The sequence below is a fragment of the Bos grunniens genome, chromosome 19 (genome assembly GCF_055505025.1).
Source record: "Bos grunniens cultivar Pamir isolate PY7600 chromosome 19, Bosgru_T2T1.0, whole genome shotgun sequence".
NCBI lineage: Eukaryota > Metazoa > Chordata > Mammalia > Artiodactyla > Bovidae > Bos > Bos grunniens.
Window position 1 is genome coordinate 28,162 of NC_141183.1, and position 19,126 is coordinate 47,287.

The 19,126-nt window shown below is 44.9% G+C and overlaps 1 long non-coding RNA gene across 1 annotated transcript; it reads right to left on the reverse strand.

Annotated features, from left to right (window-relative positions):
• Nucleotides 1-1,049: 1,049 nt before the first annotated feature.
• Nucleotides 1,050-14,659, reverse strand: LOC147350906 (uncharacterized). Its single transcript, XR_015146964.1, has 2 exons — nt 14,527-14,659; nt 1,050-12,491 (listed from the first exon to the last, which is right to left on the reverse strand). It is a non-coding gene; the product is annotated as an uncharacterized LOC147350906 (long non-coding RNA).
• Nucleotides 14,660-19,126: the final 4,467 nt, after the last annotated feature.

The following is a 19,126-nucleotide window of genomic DNA, read 5'->3' on the forward strand; positions in this document are numbered from 1 at the left end:
TGTACTCTGCATATAAGTTAAATAAGCAGAGTGACAATATACAGCCTTGACGTACTCCTTTTCCTATTTGGAAGCAGTCCATTGTTTCATGTCTGGTTGTAACTGTTGCTTCTTGAGCTGCATACAGATTTCTGGCCATGTCCAGCACAGCAGATGAGAAAGACCTGAAATGGGGGCAGGGGGGGTGGGTAATGAAAAGATAAACACATATAATTTGGCAAGCGGGGAGTCAGGGGGCCCTCCTGCTCTCCATGGCAGGAAGACAAAATGGCTCCTTTTAGCCGCACTTTTATTGGTAGAAGTCACATGAGACAATTAGGGAATAGCTACACTGGTGGGTTTGATTAGCGCAGGCTCTGCTGTTAACCAGGAATATCTTGCTTTGTCTCCCTGGAGATGGACGCAGGGCAGGCCGTGAAGCAGAGCAGGGAGCACACCCCGCCCTAAGGATGTCCATCTGCATGCCTGCTAGGACGGCCCTGGGGCAGGTTCTGGCCTCTGCTCCTCCAGGCCGCAACAGTTTCTCAGCGGGCATGTCAGGGGGTCTGGTTTTCCCATCTCTTGAGGAACGTTGCACAGTTTGCTGTGATCCACACAAAGGCTCTGGTGTAGTCTATAAAGCAGAAGTGGATGTTTTTCTGGAACTCTTGCTTTTTGAGAGAGATACTGGCAATTGGATCTCTGGTTCCTCTGCCTTTTCTAAATCCAGCTTGAACATCTGGTAATTCTAGGTTCATGTACTGCTGAAGCCTGGCTTGGAGAATTTTGAGCATTACTTTGCTATGGTGTGAGATGAGTGCAACTGTGCGGTAGTTTGAACATTCTTGGGTATTACCTTTCTTTAAAGATAACTGTCAACTCAGAATGCTATTTATAATATATGTGGAAGAAATATGATATTCCTAATAAACAGCATCTAAAAATCTGTAATAGAGTGAACATCCTTGCAGAAAAATTGGCAAGATAAACTGGAAAGTTGAAATAAAAAATACAGTAAGTAAAAAGTTAAAAAGAGAAAACTATCTATACAAATTAAGACTGGGACATAATTTCCTATTCATATTTAGACACAAAAAATTTTAATATAATATCACACCAATTAGCAAAGACTGCGGGTTTCATCCATGCAGAGCTATGCACTATGCCTTTTCCATGCTTGCCCCCCCTTACCCAGCTGACACCCCGAGATCTGAAGTTGCACTTCCTGTGGGTGCAGGGTCACTTCCCTGGAGGGTTGCAAGGATGGTGTGGATTCCTCTGAGGACTCGAGCCCTGATTAGCTCTGGGATGGATCTCGACACCCTGAACAAGCTACCACATGGTGGACAGGAGCTGGAATAACAGCTCTGCACAGGGCTGAGGATGCAAAGGTGGCTTCTCTCCCTCCAGGAGACACGGTAGGTAGTGGTGACTTGGTGATGAACTGTGCTCAACTAGTAATGCTGCTCACAACTAATGGGTGCCCTGCACGTGGCAGGACAGGGGGCATGTGGACAGAGCAGCCTCATGCACTGCTGGCTGCTCGGGACACCAACATGAAGGCACTGTGCATGCATGGAGGCTGGGCGTCCTGGGCGGGACCTGATTGCTTCACACCCTGGGCAGCTCTTCATGGTTTGTGTTCTGTGTTGCTTTCGTTTCGAGTTTTCCGATGTCCGTCGTGTGTCTAGTACAGTTGGTTTTGTGTTCTGTGTTGCTTTTGTTCCGAGTTTCCCGATGTCCGTCGTGTGTCTAGTACAGTTGGTTTTGTGTTCTGTGTTGCTTTTGTTCCGAGTTTTCCGATGTCCGTCGTGTGTCTAGTACAGTTGGTTTTGTGTTCTGTGTTGCTTTTGTTCCGAGTTTTCCGATGTCTGTCGTGTGTCTAGTACAGTTGGTTTTGTGTTCTGTGTTGCTTTTGTGTCGAGTTTCCCGCTGTCCGTCGTGTGTCTAGTACAGTTGGTTTAACGTTGGTCTCTAAGAGGGCAGTTCCATTACTGCTCTCTGGAACACGCCATGGTTTCCCGCATCCCAAGGGTCAGATTCTGGCCACAGCCTGTGTTAAGGGCCTGCAAGCTAGTAAGCGTTTTCATAATTTTAAATTAAAAAAAATTATTTCATGAGGCATAAGAATTATATGACAGTCAGATCTCAGTGTCTATAAATAAAATATCTTTGGCTCACAGCCATGCTCCTTGATTTATCTTTTATCTGTGGCTGTTTTTCTCCTACAATAACAAAAATAAGTATATGCAACACAGGTCGTGTGGTAAAATCTTAAATATTTACTATTTGCCTTTTAGAAAATGTTGTCAGCCCTGACTAAAGAACTAGTAGTATTTTCTTAACACTATATGATTAGAGATTTATTAAATAAGCAGCTAATTTTTTAGTGAATTTTACCACTAAATTTATTTGAAATAAACCTTTTTGGGTAAATATAAAGCTGGTTACATTACTCTCAGTAATCTTCGTTAAAATAAAAGCTAAGACACCAGAATTACAATTATTCTTGTGCTGGGGATGGAATCTACCTGTTGCCTTCTTTCATCTAAGAAAAAATTGTTACCAAAAGAGTATGTGGGGTCCGGCTGCTCACCACTCAAAAGCCAACAAACAGGCCAGTTTGGTGAAAAGGAAAGTTTGCTCTATTTCAAGATCTGGCAATTGGGGGCGGGGGGCAGACATTTGTCTAAAGGCTGACACACAAGTCCCCCACCCCCAACACACACACACCCCAGCAGGTAGGGGACAACAGCTTTTATAGACAGAGCACAGTCATCTCTGACAGTCATCTTCAAATTGGCCAACAGTGGTCTGAGCAGGAACATCTTAGTTGTTTTAGGGTTGACCTTCAGTCCCTCTATTTCTTTGCATTGATCGCTGAGGAAGGCTTTCTTATGTCTCCTTGCTATTCTTTGGAACTCTGCATTCAAATGGGTATATCTTTCCTTTTCTCCTTTGCTTTTCATTTCTCTTCTTTTCGCAGCTATTTGTAAGGCCTCCTCAGACAGCCATTTTGCTTTTCTGCATTTCTTTTTCTTGGAGACGGTCTTGATTCCTGTTTCCTGTACAATGTCATTAACCTTCATCCATAGTTCATCAGGCACTTTGTCTATCAGATCTCGTCCCTTAAATCTATTTCTCACTTCCACTATATAGTAATAAGGGATTTGATTTAGGTCATACCTGAATGGTCTAGTGGTTTTCCCCACTTTCTTCAATTTAAGTCTGAATTTGGCAATAAGGAGTTCATATTCTGAGCCACGGTCCACTCCCAGTCTTGTTTTTGCTGACAGAGCTTTTCCATCTTTGGCTGCAAAGAATATAATCAATCAATCTGATTTCGGTGTTGACCATCTGGTGATGTCGATGTGTAGAGTCTTCTCTTGTGTTGTTGGAAGAGGGTGTTTGCTATGACCAGTGCATTCTCTTGGCAGAATTCTATGAGTCTTTGCCCTGCTTCAGTCTGTACTCCAAGGCCAAATTTGCCTGTCACTCCAAGTGTTTCCTGAATTCCTACTTTTGCATTCCAGTCCCCTATAATGAAAAGGACATCTTTTGGGGGTGTTAGTTCTAAAAGGTCTTGTAGGTCTTCATAGAACCATTCAACTTCAGCTTCTTCAGCATTACTGGTCAGGGCATAGACTTGGATTACTGTGATATTTAATGGTTTGCCTTGGAAACGAACAGAGATCATTCTGTCATTTTTGAGATTGCATCCAAGTACTGCATTTCAGACTTTTTTGTTGACCATGATGGCTACTCCATTTCTTCTAAGGGATTCCTGCCCACAGTAGTAGATATAGTGGTCATCTGAGTTAAATTCACCCATTCCAGTCCATCTTAGTTCGCTGATTCCTAGAATGTCGACGTTCACTCTTGCCATCTCCTGTTTGACCACTTCCAATTTCCTTGATTCATGGACCTACCATTCCAGGTTCCTATGCGATACTGCTCTTTACAGCATCGGACCTTGCTTCTATCACTGGTCCCATCCACAACTGAGCGTTGTTTTTGCTTTGGCTCCATTCCTTCATTCTTTCTGGAGTTATTTCCCCACTGATCTCCAGTAGCATATTGGGCACCTACCGACCTGGGGAGTTCATCTTTCAGTGTCCTATCTTTTTGCCTTTTCATACAGTTCATGGGGTTCTCAAGGCAAGAATACTGACGTGATTAATGCAAAGAAATAGAGGAAAACAATAGAATGGGAAAGACTAGAGATCTCAAGAAAATTAAAGATACCAAGGGAACATTCATGCAATGATGGGCTCAATAATTGACAGAAATGGTATGGACATAACAGAAGCAGAAGATATTAAGAGGTGGCAAGAATACACAGGAGAACTGTACCAAAAAAAGGTCTTCATGACCCAGATAATCACAATGGTGTGATCACTCACACTCATCTAGAGCCAGACATCCTGAAATGTGAAGTCAAGTGGGCCTTAGAAAGCATCACTACGAACAAAGCTAGTGGAGGTGATGGAATTCCAGTTCAGCTATTTCAAATCCTGAAAGATGATGCTGTGAAAGTGCTGCATTCAATATGCCAGAAAATTTGAAAAATTCAGCAGTGGCCACAGGACTGGAAAAGGTCTGTTTTCATTCCCATCCCAAAGAAAGGCAATGCCAAAGAATCCTCAAACTACTGAACAATTGCACTCATCTCACACGCTAGGTAAAGTAATGCTCAACATTCTCCAAGTCAGGCTTCAGCAATACATGAACCATGAACTTCCAGATGTTCAAGCTGGTTTTAGAAAAGGCAGAAGAACCAGAGATCAAATTGCCAAGACCTGCTGGATCATTGAAAAAGCAAGAGAGTTTCAGGAAAACATCTATTTCTGCTTTATTGACTATGCAAAAGCCTTTGACTTTGTGGATCACAATACACCGTGGAAAATTCTGAAGGAGATGGGAATACCAGACCACCTGACCTGCCTCTTGAGAAACCTATATGCAGGTCAGGAAGCAACAGTTAGAACTGGACATGGAACAACAGACTGGTTCCAAATAGGAAAAGGAGTACGTCAAGGCTGTATACTGTCACTCTGCTTATTTAACTTATATGCAGAGTACATCATGAGAAATGCTGGGCTCGAGGAAGCACAAGCTGGAACCAAGACTGCCGGGGGGAAACATCAATAACCTCAGATATGCAGATGACACCACCCTTATGGCAAAAAGTGAAGAGGAACTAAAGAGCCTCTTGATGACAGTGAATGGAGAAGGCAATGGCACCCCACTCCAGTACTGTTGCCTAGAAAATCCCATGGATGGAGGAGCCTGGTGGGCTGCAGTCCATGGGGTCGCTAAGAGCCGGACACGACTGAGAAACTTCACTTTCACTTTTCACTTTCATGCATTGGAGAAGGAAATGGCAACCCACTCCAGTGTTCTTGCCTGGAGAATCCCAGGGATGGGGGAGCCTGGTGGGCTGCCATCTATGGGGTCGCACAGAGTCGGACACAACTGAAGTGACTTAGCAGTAGCAGCAGCAGATGACAGTGAAGGAGGAGAGTGGGAAAGCTGGCTTAAAGCTCAACATTCACAAATCTGAAATCATGGCATCTTTTCCAATCACTTCATGGCAAATAGATGAGGAAACACAGTGGAAACAGTGGCTGACTTTATTTTGGGGGGGCTCCAAAATCATTGCAGATGATGATTGCAGCCATGAAATTAAAAGACACACCTTGGAAGGAAAATTATTACCAACGTAGACAGCATATTAAAAAGCAGAGACAGTACTCTGTCAACAAAGATCCATCTAGTCAAGGCTATGATTTTTCCAGTAGTCATGTATGGATGTGAGAGTTAGAACATAAAGAAAGCTGAGCGCTGAAGAATTGGTGCTTTTGAAGTGTGGTGTTGGAGAAGACTCTTGAGAGTCCCTTGGACTGCAAGGAGATCCAACCAGTCCATCCTAAAGGAGATCAGTCCTGGGTTTTCATTGGAAGGACTGATGTTGAAGCTGAAACTCCGATACTTTGGCCACCTGATGTGAAGAGCTGACTCATTTGAAAAGACCCTGGTGCTAGGAAAGATTGAGGGCAGGAGGAGAAGGGGACGACAGAGGATGAGATGGTTGGCTGGCATCACTGAGTCAATGGACATGGGTTTGGGTAGACTCTGGCAGTTGGTGATGGATAGTGAGGCCTGACGTGCTGTGGTGCATGGGGTCACAAAGAGTTGGACACGACAGAGCGACAGAACTGAACCTTCAGTTCCAGGGTCCATCTGTTCCCATTTCTTTGGAGCTGATTCTCGGAATTGTGGAATCTCATATCTTGGATATAGTCTGGTCATCATGCAGTTAATTTCTCCACCTGATGGTCTAGTATCTGTAAGACAGCTCACAGGACGTGGCTCAGAATATTTATCTATAGCCCTTGAGAAAGAATTAAAGATCCTTGACTGTGCTTAATGACTACATTATTACTATTTAGTCTCCTTTGGCTGTTTTCCTTTGCTTCAGCGTTTCTCACTTCTCTGGTTAAACTTATTTTTTGATTAAACTTTTTCCATAGACAAAAGGCAGGCAAAGGGCATGGTGGGTGGCAGCAGGGTGGGGCGGGGGTGGGGGGAGAGGCAAGCTGAGGGGCAAGGACCATAGGGCCTGCTCCGTTTGAATCTTCCCTTTGCTTTGATGGCTCAGACGGTAAAGCGTCTGTTTGCAATGCAGGAGACCCCGGTTCGATCCCTGGGTTGGGAAGATCCCCTGGAGAAGGAAATGGCAGCCCACTCCAGTATTCTTGCCTGGAAAATCCCATGGACCGCGGAGCCTGGTAGGCTACCATCCATGGGGTCGAAAAGAGTCAGACACGACTGAGCGACTTCGCTTTCACTTTGCTTTGATACTCCTCAATCTTGAGGAGGGACCAGTACAGAGCAAGAAAGATAATACACTTTCATAGTACCCAAATATTTAAAAATTACTAGATTTATTACAATGAGGATAATAATCAAAATGCCTCTTTGTATTATTGTCTTAGTGATTAAAGCAGATGTGCAGTGAATGTTAAATAGGCCACAAACAGGCTGTTTTGGTTAACCTAAAGTTTGTATTAAATGATGTATAGGCCAAAATGACTTCCCCATGCCTCAGTATATGAAAATCTCTTCCATCATTTCCCCTTTTAGCTGTAATTCCTTCCATAGGGAGCACTGATAATCAATACATTTCCCAACGTTGCCAGAGCGGCTCTCTGGCTGCTCTAGTCGATCCGTGTCCCTCGGCGCTAGGCCTCTTCTTTGTTTATATATTTGCCCAGTTGTCCAGTGGGAAGAAACTAATCAGACATCACGAACAGGCTCAGAGTTATGTTACTAGGGGAATGTTTTATAGGCCATATGTTTTATCGTCTATCCCCAGTCGTCACACAAAACATACACACGTGCTTTAAGCAGCAAACTTAGAGCCAGCAGTGCTGCACACCATGAGTAGCTATACTTTGCGACAACTTCACTGGACAACTTTTCCATCCTGTACATTAGGGTCAAAACTAGAAACCAAACAAGTACTTTCCAATAGAAGTCTCTGTTACCAAAGTCAGATTAATATTCCAGGAGAACTTTGTTTTCTTAACAGAGAAAAAGAACAAATTCAGTCTTGCATCAGTTTACTGTTAATAACAAAATTTATATATCTAATTAAATTCAGTCTAACATTAATCCTGACAACATACAAAAATCTTTTCTCTAAGTTTCTTTTTCACAAACCTTTTATTTTTTAGATCCAAACAGATTTGTCCTGTATTTCTTCATCAAAAAACAAAGAACTGTAGGAAAAAACTATCATTTTTCTTCAACAAAAATATCTTCTCTTCCACAACAACACATATCCTACTTGTTTTACACACAGAAATCTTTCCCTTATTATTTTTACATATCACAATTTTTACTCCTTGAAGCCTTAATGAAACTAAGTGAGTCAAATATTATACCAGCATTTTTTGATTGGCAAACTCAAGAACATACTCTATAACCCCTAAAAACATACATGCTTTTCATAGCATAATTTTTCTTCAGTAGTACAACATACAGGTTTAATAAACCAAAACATCTTTAATTTCCCTCTAGTCTTACAAGACAAAAGGAAGTAAATTTAGATTTCTTTGACTTGTAAGTGACCATATGTTTAAGGACAATTAAATAGAGCTTCTTTACAAATTAACCTCAGCAATATAATACAAAGACAAACACACGTGCTGAGACATACAAACATTCAGACAGAGATCTCATTCTTTCATCTTTTTACATTTTATGAATCAGCCATTGCAATTAAACTAATCAGTTTATGGATAATAGAATAGCCGAATTTACATACTTATTCTTGAAAGGCTTCTTTCCTTTTTCTTTTTCTTTTTTTTTTTAGCTTGAAGTTTTACCCAATTAACCAAAGACCAAAGTCACAGGCAAAGTGGACTGTGTTTGTATTTCAAGGACTTGATAAGAGTTAACTTCAAGCTTTCTCCTAGGCATATTTTTGTTTTCTCAGGAGCCAGGAAAACTGTTTTATCAAGCTAGCTTTCCCTAACTGCATATACAAAAAGAATCAGTTTTTGTGACTTTCAAGAGTTTCATCTTAACCAATTTTCCCTGAAGCTTAAAAAATAATGTTGCCATTTTTTTGTTGCTCAGTCATTCAGTTGTGTCCGACTTGTGACCCCACAGACTGCAGCACGCCCGGATTCCCTGTCCTTCACTATCTGCTGCTGCCATAAGTTATTCAAAATAATAATAATAATAATAGTCATCTTTCTTTGTCTTAGTTATAATTTTGTAGCTAAAATTTTGCTTAATTGCGCCCTAATGAGTTGTCATTTTGCGTAAGGCAGCAAGAATACCAATCACGCAAATGGAATACAGTCTCACACACTGAGTGACAGATGAGTCACAAACCCTCTCCGAGGGTGACCAGTACAGAGTCCCAAAGGAACATTTCCCTGACACAAACAGTCCTCACGGGTAGTTATGTTACTGAATTCACAAGCCCATGTGCCAGGCACACAGTGAGGCCTATCAATTCTAAACATTATAATGAGCTTGGAACAGAGAAAGGCTTACTACACATCCATACAAGGAGATGGGTCGCTCATGCCCTAAGATGGGTCGCTCATGCCCTAAGAACTCCAACATTAACTGCGGGGAGCGAGCTCCGCCCCTGGCAAAGGTCATGAGGAAGGAGGCTTGGCATACGCAAAGGCGGGATCAAGCCTCAGGAGTCTCCCTGGAAATTCTCGAGCAATCTACCCCCAAAACCAGAGTCTGCCTACTTTCTGCTTTGTGCTTTCACCTACACCTCTGACTTTATGGGGGGCTGTCCCCCACTACCTCTCTGAAAAAAGAGTTAGCTTACAGCTCCAGTTAATAATTCCTGGGTGTGACAATGTTTCAACCTACAAACTCCCTTGGAAGTCCTCTAGCCTGCCTGAATAGGTTTTTCCGGCCACGTGTGATTGTTCAGAGCCTCCCAACTGTGAGAGGCAGGAGATGTTCTAAACTGTCTAAACACAGATTCTTTTGAGTAGTTAAAAGATTGATTAGAAATTGTATTGGTGAAGGGATTTTCACTTGTTGGGCCAATGTTTGCTGCTAAGTTTCCATATCCCTTATCTGCTGTGTCCCTGGCAGTGTATTGATTAATATAATTGGTGTAAGTAGTAGCTTTAATGTTTGTAACCTGGGACCCTTGAGTTAATTCTTTTTCTTGTTATAGTCCACCACACCTTTGCTCTGTAGGAATGCAACTTTATCTAATGCTTTTTGGAGGCTGGCGCCTGACTTTAGAATAATCACCTTTAGAGAAAAAGGCCTCCGGGCCAGAAGATGATGCAAATCACCTAAACTTTTGCATATGATAAGTTTGCAGGAAGAAAGCCTGGCTTACTGCATGACTTTACCCCTTCCCCCATTATTCTCTATGCATAACTTAAGGTATAAAAACTACTTTGGAAAATAAAGTGTGGGCCTTGTTCACCGAAACTGGGTCTCACCATGTCGTTCTCTTACCTTCTGGCTGAATTATTCAGCCTCTTTTCTCCACTGAATTTCCTCACTGAGCTATCCTTATTTCAGCCTCTTTTCTTCACTGAATTTTACTGAGCTATCCTCATTCTATTACTCTTTATATCCTTAATTAACATTTAATTAAGCAATTGTTTCCTGATCTTCGCCTACGCCGTCTCTCCTTCGAATACCCTGGATCAGCCGGGGCTGGTCCCCGGCAATTAATGAAACCTTTCAGCAAGCCCCCTTAAAAGCAAAAATTGAGGGATGGGTGTGGTTAGTTGTTGCAGACTTCTCGGGGTCAGAATGTTTGTTTCTGAGGTCTGGTAATGATGTTCCTGTAAGTCTCTACAGATGAATGTTACTCTCTGTCCTGACAAGAAAGGGCAAGGTCCCAAGGCACACCTTTCACCGTCCAAGGTCCCAGTCCTGGTTGAGAGGAAGCAGATCTCAGTTGGCAGCTCCTTCAGGTCCAGGTTTCCAAGGCCTGCTCTGCTATCATCCCTGAAGGAGCCAGGCACCCAACTCAACTGACCCTCAGTCTCCTCAGCTGTCCAAATGGGGAGACCCGGTCCCACAAACTGTGACTCATATGGACGGCCACTGCTATTAGGTCACAGAGACAGGGGTGAGGGAGAGGTTCACCGCTGCCTCAAGGGCTGGACCAAGGCCAGTGGAGGCCTTATGAGGCCTCTGGAGCCCTGCAGGATGGAGCCCCAGTCTGTTCCCTGGGCCCTCCACTCACCCACGGACCGAAGGCTGGGGAATCTGGAGGGCCTCCCGGAGAAGGCCTGAGTCTGCCTCTTACCTCACTCTCCACTGGGTGACCAGGACCCCACTGACCCCTGGCTGAATCGCTTGCCCAGTGGTCCCTCACTGACAGTTACCAGTAGGCAGGGCCCGCTGTGGTGCTGACCAATAGTTGAGCAGGACAACTAACACTCTTCAACAGTTGGTTGCTTCTGGGTGGGGCCGACTGAGGCGCCGACCAATGGCTGCGCAAGACCTGTTGCCTAGTAACAGGGAGCAGCATAATGAGACAGAGCAATGGCCACCTGCTGAGGGCTGCAGCCATCCTGCTCTGTTAGCCAGGAGTCAGAACCAACTGGTAAAAATGCCTAAATAGCAGTCCGTGCTCACAAATGATCCTCAACATCAGACACACATCAGAACCAACTGGCAAGAATGCCCACATAGCACTAACACTCACACATGGGAAGGTCGCTGTGTGCACACCAGTGCGCAGTGGACTTACCCACTCCTGGAGCTTGTCAGCTCCTCCTAGATGCAAGTTTCCATTCCGCCAATGAAAAGCACAAGTTGGCAGCCAGTGCCAAGAAGGGGAGAAACAGAGAGGATTCTCAAAACAAATGGTTTTGATAGCTGCTAGGAACACGTCCCATATCCCCTACTAGGGGCTAGCTAACCACAAGCAGGCTCATACACTGTCATGGCCATAGATCTCCCCTAGAAAACCCAGGTAAGCCAGGTGCCGTGAAAGCACAGGAGCCAGCAGCAGGCAGCCCCGTCCTGGGGGCCAAAATCTGTTACAAAAGACCGAGTGTGGGGTCTGGTTGCTCGCCCGTCAAAAGCCAATAAACAGGCCAGGTGATTCTGCTCCTGCACTTCCTGCTGCTGTTACATGGGCCACACATGAGCCCCGTATCTGGTCATTCACCCTGTGATTCCACTCCTGCACTTCCTGCTGCTGTGACGTGGGCCGCACATGAGCCCCGTATCTAGTCATTCACCCTGTGATTCCACTCCTGCACTTCCTGCTGCTGTGACGTGGGCCGCACATGAGCCAGTTCACCTGCTTTAATGTGCACACATGGGAAGGAGGTCACTCTCAGTACACGGAAACTAGATATTTAATGGTAATTATACCAGAGGTTCCAAATGTCATCTCGGGCACTGAAATAATTGATTTTTTTTTTTTTTCTTCAGAAAGTGGCTCTGGGGCCAAGAGTACCTACTCCACTTTCCCTGACTTTCCTTGATTCTTCATATTTTTTTTTAACAGAAAATAAATCTAAGAAGGAGCAGCTACAGTGCAGAACAGTGAAGCAACACCAAAGGACAATGTAACCCCCCAGTGTCGCAGGATTTTGGCATCTCCCCTTGGATGACCATCACCACTGTCCTCTCTCAGTCAGACAGGCACCGGGGGCTCTTCTTTCAATAACCCAATTCCTCCTGAGTATCAAAGGTCCCCTCACCTGTTTGCACGAACGTTGCAAGTGCTCTGCCAGGTTACTAAGGAATTGTTCACAGAGGGCTGTCTACCTATGGCTCAGCAGCATCTCTAGCAGAAATATGGACCCTGCATGACTCATATCTGGATCTCCATCTCAGGCCCATCAACTCAGACTCTTCCATCTAGAATAAATTCTAAAAATAAAAATTGTTCCCATGACATCATCTCCTCAGTAAACTTCTGTGCTTGTCCAAAGGCCTTCTCTCATACTTAGTTGTTAAGACACCCTCTTCATTTTTTTCTGAAAGATAATGATAAAGGAAATGTTGACATGTTAAGATATGGAAAAGTCATTTTGACTTATACATGGAGTGAACTTGACTTTAATGCAACTACTATTTGTGCCTTATAGGCCTATGAGCAAACCATGCTTTCACCCAGCAGTCTTAATTTTACCTCAGTGCTAAAATGGATGTTTTGCTCAACAAAGAACATGCAATTGATCTAAACAGGGAGCCCAACTCTTTCCCTAAGTAAGTGTTTTGCAGGTTTAACTTATAAAATGGATGCGCTCTCTCTGCTCATCTTTCTCTCGGCAGCTAAGAAAAGTATCTGGGTAAAGAGTGGATCTTTGGAGGGTAGACTTACAAATGGATCTCTAAGGGCAGTGCTTTTCCATGAATCAATACATTTACCCCTGCTGTTCTAACAGAACCTAGAAATGGGACTTTCCAAGTCTGCAATGATCTTCTAACTTTTTGGTTCCAAGATATCTATCTGTTCTTCTGGGGAAAATCCTTTGGCTACAAAATTCTAACATAAGAGATGAAGTACTGCCTGACTCAGGTCTTGGAATTTTCCTGTCCAGGTACACACAATTCTCCTTGTTTAAAGATGAAATTAATTTATACTTTTTAAAATTTATGAAGGAGATAATAAATGAAAAATTTAAACTAACAAAAGTAACTGAATTAATGTCCACTCTGAGTTCTCTGTGTGTGCTAAGGCTGAAGCTCCCACTGAAGGTTATCCCACCATGATAACAGGGCCAGGGTGTATTTTCACATGACTTTCCTGGTGGTTTAAGAAAAAAAACTTCTGGCTGGAGGATCTACCTCATTGATTGCAGACATAGGGTGTCTCTTCCTGCATTCTCTGTGCATATAAATGTGAGAGGGGCATCTAAAGGCTCTTCTCCATTCATGACTTTTCACATGATGACTAAGGTCATGTCTTCATCTAATGCTTTTGCACATAGATGACACTCATGTGGTTTCTCTCCAGTGTGAATGAGTCCATGACTTTGAAGGAATGAAGATTCACTGAAAGCTCTTCCATGGTCATTCCAGATAAAGGTCTTCTCTCCTGTGTGGGGGCTTATAGGTGGGAATAAAAGTTGGCCTCTGATGAAGGATCTCACACATTCATTACATTTTCAGGATTTCTCTACAGTGTGATTTTTGGTGTATACACAGCCAAGTCTCCAGCTGAGTTATTTCCCTCCTTCACAACATTTGTAGGGGTCTCTCTAGGGCAAGTTCTCTCATATTGTCTAAGTTTAGAGCATCGACTGAAGCTTTCCCATGCTAACAGTTGAACTCTCTGTAGTAGAATTCACCTTCTGTTAGTTAAAATATGAATAAAGAATGGCCAAAGGCTCTTCCAACTTGGCAACAAGTATAGGGTTTTTCTCTTATCTGAATTTTTGGTGCACATAAAAGCAAGTGCTGTCCTTGAATTCTTTCCCACATTCATAACATTTATTGGGGTTCTCTTCTGCATGAGTTAATACATGTGGAGTCGACGTTGTTATATGTGAAAGCGTCCTCATATGCGTTCCATTCCATATGCCTCTTTTCCAATATGAAGCCTCTGCTAACCTGCACGGAGAGGAGAGGCCGTGAGAGACTGCCCGCGCACATCCAGGTACTGTTTCTCTGCGCACTGACAGCGGTCCGCTCTCTCTGTGATGGTCTCCTTTGGAAACTCTCCACGTTTGTTTTGTTTTCATGCGGTGTTACTTTGCTGAATGCATAAGCATTTTCTCTTTTGTGGTCTCTCACATGCTTAATGTTCTAAATGACTTTTAAGTCTTCTTTAGTTTTCAAGCATTATGTATACAAGCTATGCTGAGGCAATTACCCTTCTCTTAAAGCTGAAGTTACAGTTTGACTTCAGGACAATATTATCCCCAACCTTACACTGTTCAAAACTTTCTACTGGATGGCATTTATGCTCAGGCCTATTTTTTCTTCTGAAGGTTGTGCTGAATTCCTAACTCATCCCATTACCAGGTCACTAATGTGATGAGCAGATTTCATCCTCAAGAAACTTACCATTGACCTGTAGATAAATGGGCCCTTCCTGAAGGTATCCTGTGTGGGTATCCTTCCATGCTTTCTAGGTCTACCTTCCATGCCTGAAAAAAGAGGGAAAAGAAATAAGTAGAGTGACTTAGGGGAAGGAGAATTTTGGAAATGTTTGCAAAGCTAAGGTACATATGTGTCAAGTATTGGCTTTTAACACAGAAATGGGAGGATGTAATAGTTATTAGATATACAATATGGAACATTGATGGAACATACAATATGGAAATATTGATGTAGAATATTTTTAAGGGTAAAATGAACAAAAAATAAAATGAGGGTTTAATGTCAAGGAAAGTCAATAAAGGTGAGAGCCTGAAATAAACATGGCTACTTGAATGTTTAGCTCCAATAATAATAGAAACAACTCTCTCTGAAGCCAAAGAATATACACTAAGAAGAATCAAAATCAGTGTGTTCAGAGAATTAGGACACTATCCAAGGGCTATTTCTGCACTGGCCTGCCAAGATGTCAGAGCTTTCAGACCTTTTCCTGAAGAGACTCTGTAGCTGATGTGACTGGTCCTGTTTTCTCCCTGAGCAGTCTCCTCTCCACACAGAACCCAGGAGCCTGGATCCACCTGGACCTGGGACTCTGAGAGTCCTTTCTGCCCTCCACCTCTCTTCTCCTGGTCCAGCCAGGAAATCACATCTATGTAGAGTCAAAAACCCTCTGTGGAAAAATGTACATGGATGTGCAGTTCTGTGTTATCTGTGTGTGGTCTTCAAGTTCCCATCAGGAGGAGAGGCAAGGTGAACAGTAAAGAGCAGCTCAGGAAAAGACGTCTTGAGCCCTGGACACACTGCCAGCCCCTTCCCAGAGCAGGGAGGACACTGACGCTGGGCTCAGAAGTCCAGGAACTGTCTACTCATGCTCAAACCCAGGCCCAAGGTGGCTGACAGAATCTCCTTTTCCCCTTTCCTGTGACCACTGTGAATCACCTGTTCTATAGTGGACTGAACTTTATTTTAAAAAAATATCCAGTAACATAACTCAGTCCCAACTCCAAGCATTGTATTTTAAAGGGATAATGTCTGCTCTATTTAACTTTGTAAGGTTGAATTCCACCATGGTTTGCACAGCAGAAAGTTTCTATCCATTTAATGCCCCCATGAAATGAGTGCCCAGCACTGCTCTGAGTGTTCTATATGGAGCAATAAGAAAGACATATGATTGTTTTCAGAAAGCCTACAATCGCTTGACATGCTTAAGATGAAATAACCAAATGAACAGAATCTCTTCCTCCATGTCCTAAGTGCTGTAGGAGAGTGTGTGTGTCTGGGTAGAGGGGAGTGAGCTCTGGGGAAGCTCTTCTAGGTGATTCTCTAGTAAGTAAATAAATGCTGACAGTCTCACCCACAATGAACAGGTGAGCAGATGACCGCTGTTCTCTAGCATCGCATCCTTAGGCAGCTTCCTCTGGGAGGGGCCTGGCAGGGCCATCCTTGTCGGATAAAGTTCACAGTCACACTTTAAAGGTCACTGATTCCTAAAAGCATGCTGGGCATTCTGGTCCAGGTCACTCCATGCCCCAAATGTCCAGAGCTGATGGTTGAGGATGACAGTGCTAGGAAAGGGCAGCCGTGTGTGTCAAAATCGCAAGCCTGCTGAATTGAAGTCTGATATTCCTTTGGGCTGACTTGGCATTTGCCTTTCAGATTTATCAGAGATGTGCACACTCTGAATACACAATGACTTTCATGAATGAAGGAACATCACATGAGGGGTGGGGTGAAATAACATGGACATTCTCCAACAACAGATCATAAATTCCCACTTACTGACTGATGATTATAAAATTTTTTACTTGTGAGTTTATAAATATATTCTGCTCCACATCAACATTAATTAAATCTACAGACTAAATACAAGGTAAGCAAGAGCCACGTTCTGCCCTTTACCAGCTTTGATGATGGACAAATTATGTCCCCTTTTGAACCTCACAATTTTCATGTGTGAGTAAGGTTCATTACTTCCTGAGAGAGAAGAGTGATTGAAAGATCTAATAGGTAAGTGCTTAGAACAGAAAAAAAAACTCAAATAAAAGCTACATATTATATGTTACTTACTAGTTATCCAGGAATGTTGTCATTAAAAAGTGAGGTCTTGATGCAATATCCACAACTCTGCACTACTGAAGGTTTGTACTAAACGTGGGGTCAGGAGGTGGTGCCTGTATCATCTCCACTGTGACCAGGCGTCCTCATCAGACGTGAGGAGAAAGTGCACACCATGTGTCCAGGAGCCGGAGTTCTGTTGTCCCCTTAGTTGGCACCTGCTGTGGGAAAGAACGTCCTTCCATTGGGAAAACTGCTCAAGGCTCACGGAGAGAAGGCTGCACCCATTGGGGTGGGGCCGGCAGCCCCTGTGGGGAACGATCTGTGGTGGGGAGTGGGGGGGGGGTACTGAGTGACTGGTTGGGGTGGGGACACCCAGGACGAGGAAGGAGGCCCTGGGGGGAATGATCGGGGGGACTGAGTGAATGGCTTGGGGTGGGGGGGGGGGGGTTGTGGCGGGCACCCAGGACGAGGAAGGAGGCCTGAGCCCAGGTCTGTAGGGTCCAGGTTGCCTCCCACCCCACTTGGCTCTGGGTGCAGGAGGAGCACAGACATTGAGGGGCTGGGATGCCAGTTGCCAATCTGGAGGCTGTAGTTGGAGAGGGCAGAAAAGTAGGAGGTGTGGCCCATCTTTATTTCTAGAGACGTTCACTTTTCTGACTCCAGAGACTAGGTTACAAGGAAGACTTGATTTTTGTGTTTTTTTAAAATTGGTTAAGCAATTTTAATTCCTTTGTCTTTCCATCCAAATTTATTTAAATGATAAATGTTCTATTTTTTGAAAAATAACACCATTGGGAGTTCTACAACTTGTTATTTTCGTTGAATAGTTCATTCCCAACTCCCTTCCAAGTACCTGCAGATTTATCTCATTTAAAAAACATTAATAACCAAAACGCAAATTGCCGATTGTCTTGCGTGGTTGTACTAGAATTTACTACCTACTTCCTCTTAATGGCTATAATTTCAAATGCTCTCCTTCTATATTAAGTAACGCTGATCTCAATTTTTTTTACTATACATGAATTTGCACACGTGTTCCCCAGATACCCGTTGGTTATCATGGGTCTTTGCGAAATATGTAAAGATCAGTTTGTAGTCAATTTTATGGTTCATTTCTTTGATGAGTTCTAGACTTAAAAAGTACTTTACAAGGCCTCCATTCTGAAATCACAGTATGAATGATACATAAAGATTTCTCCGATTACTTTCATGGTTGCAGTTTTACAGTCCATGCAGTTCAAGTCCGCCTTGTTGCCCCCTCCGCGTGGGGAGTCGCGCGAGGGAGCCCGTCTCCGCGGAAGCGCCCCAGGGAGCTCTTTTCCGCTCCTCGTCCTCCCCTCCCGCTCCAGGGTCCCGGCGCGTCCCCGCGGCGAGCTGTGCGGAGCCGGGAGCCGCTCCAGGGCAGACGGCCCAGGAAGAGCTACGGCGTTTGCCGGCGCGGCTGTGTCCTCCGCGGCAGGCCGGTGACAGGGATCCGCCCTGGGGCTGTTCCAGCCGGCTGTCCGGAGCCGCCAGACTACCGCTTTGAGATTGTTCGTTCCCTCTGGTGGCGCTCGTGGTAAAGACCCTGCCTGCCAGTGCAGGAGATGGAAGAGACGTGAGTTCGATCCCTGAGTTGGGCAGATCCCCGGGAAGAGGGCATAGCAACCCGCTCCAGGATTCTTGACTGGGAAATCCCACGGACAGAGGAGCCTGGTGGGCTACATAGTCCGTGTGGTCGCAGAGTCTGACACGTCTGAGCACTCAAGCATCACACTTCCCTTTGGAGCGTCTGCGACCTCTGTAAGGGCTGTGACTTGGCAGCCAGGCGCGAGGAAGCGTTCCAGGAGCCGGGAACACTGGCGGCGAAAGTCCCGGCATTGCTGAGGCCTAGGTGTTTCCTGCTATCGCTGAAGATTGTGCTTGCAGGGCTACTTAGGATGGTGACTGTTGAGGCGCCCTGAAGTTCCTGGTTGCTTGACTGGGTCGATCAGCACTCCTGGGTGCTCTTCTGCTCACAGACCCGCCTGTGGTTGTACGACGTGATGTTGGCGCCTCAGACTGTCCAGTGTGTTCCGTTTACAAGTGGCCTGGAGATGGAACAACCGCGCCGGGTGTCCGCGTCTCTGACCCGTGGATCCAGTTAACCCTAATCCCCAATCTCTGACATCTTTCCCGGGGGAGGGACGGGCCCGAATGCGCAACTAGGACTCGGAAATCGAGCCCGAACCTCCGCTTTCTCCATCCTGTGGGACCGCGATGACCCTGCCCACGGGCGGCCCAGGGTGCGTTCTTCGTCCTTGGGGCCTAGGGCCGCCCCGGCGCGGCTGTTCAAAGGCGGCCACGTTCGCTTCTCAGGTCCGGCGGGAACAGGGCTCCGGACGGTGCCGCCGCGGACCCCTCCGCAGGTCGTGTTGACCCTGACTTGGGAAACACCGCAGGTCTCCTCCCTGCGGTGGCCACGAGGACCCCGCAGGTTGGCGGGGGGCACGCACGTCCCGTCCGCCAATCCCGCTGGGGGGTCGGAAGC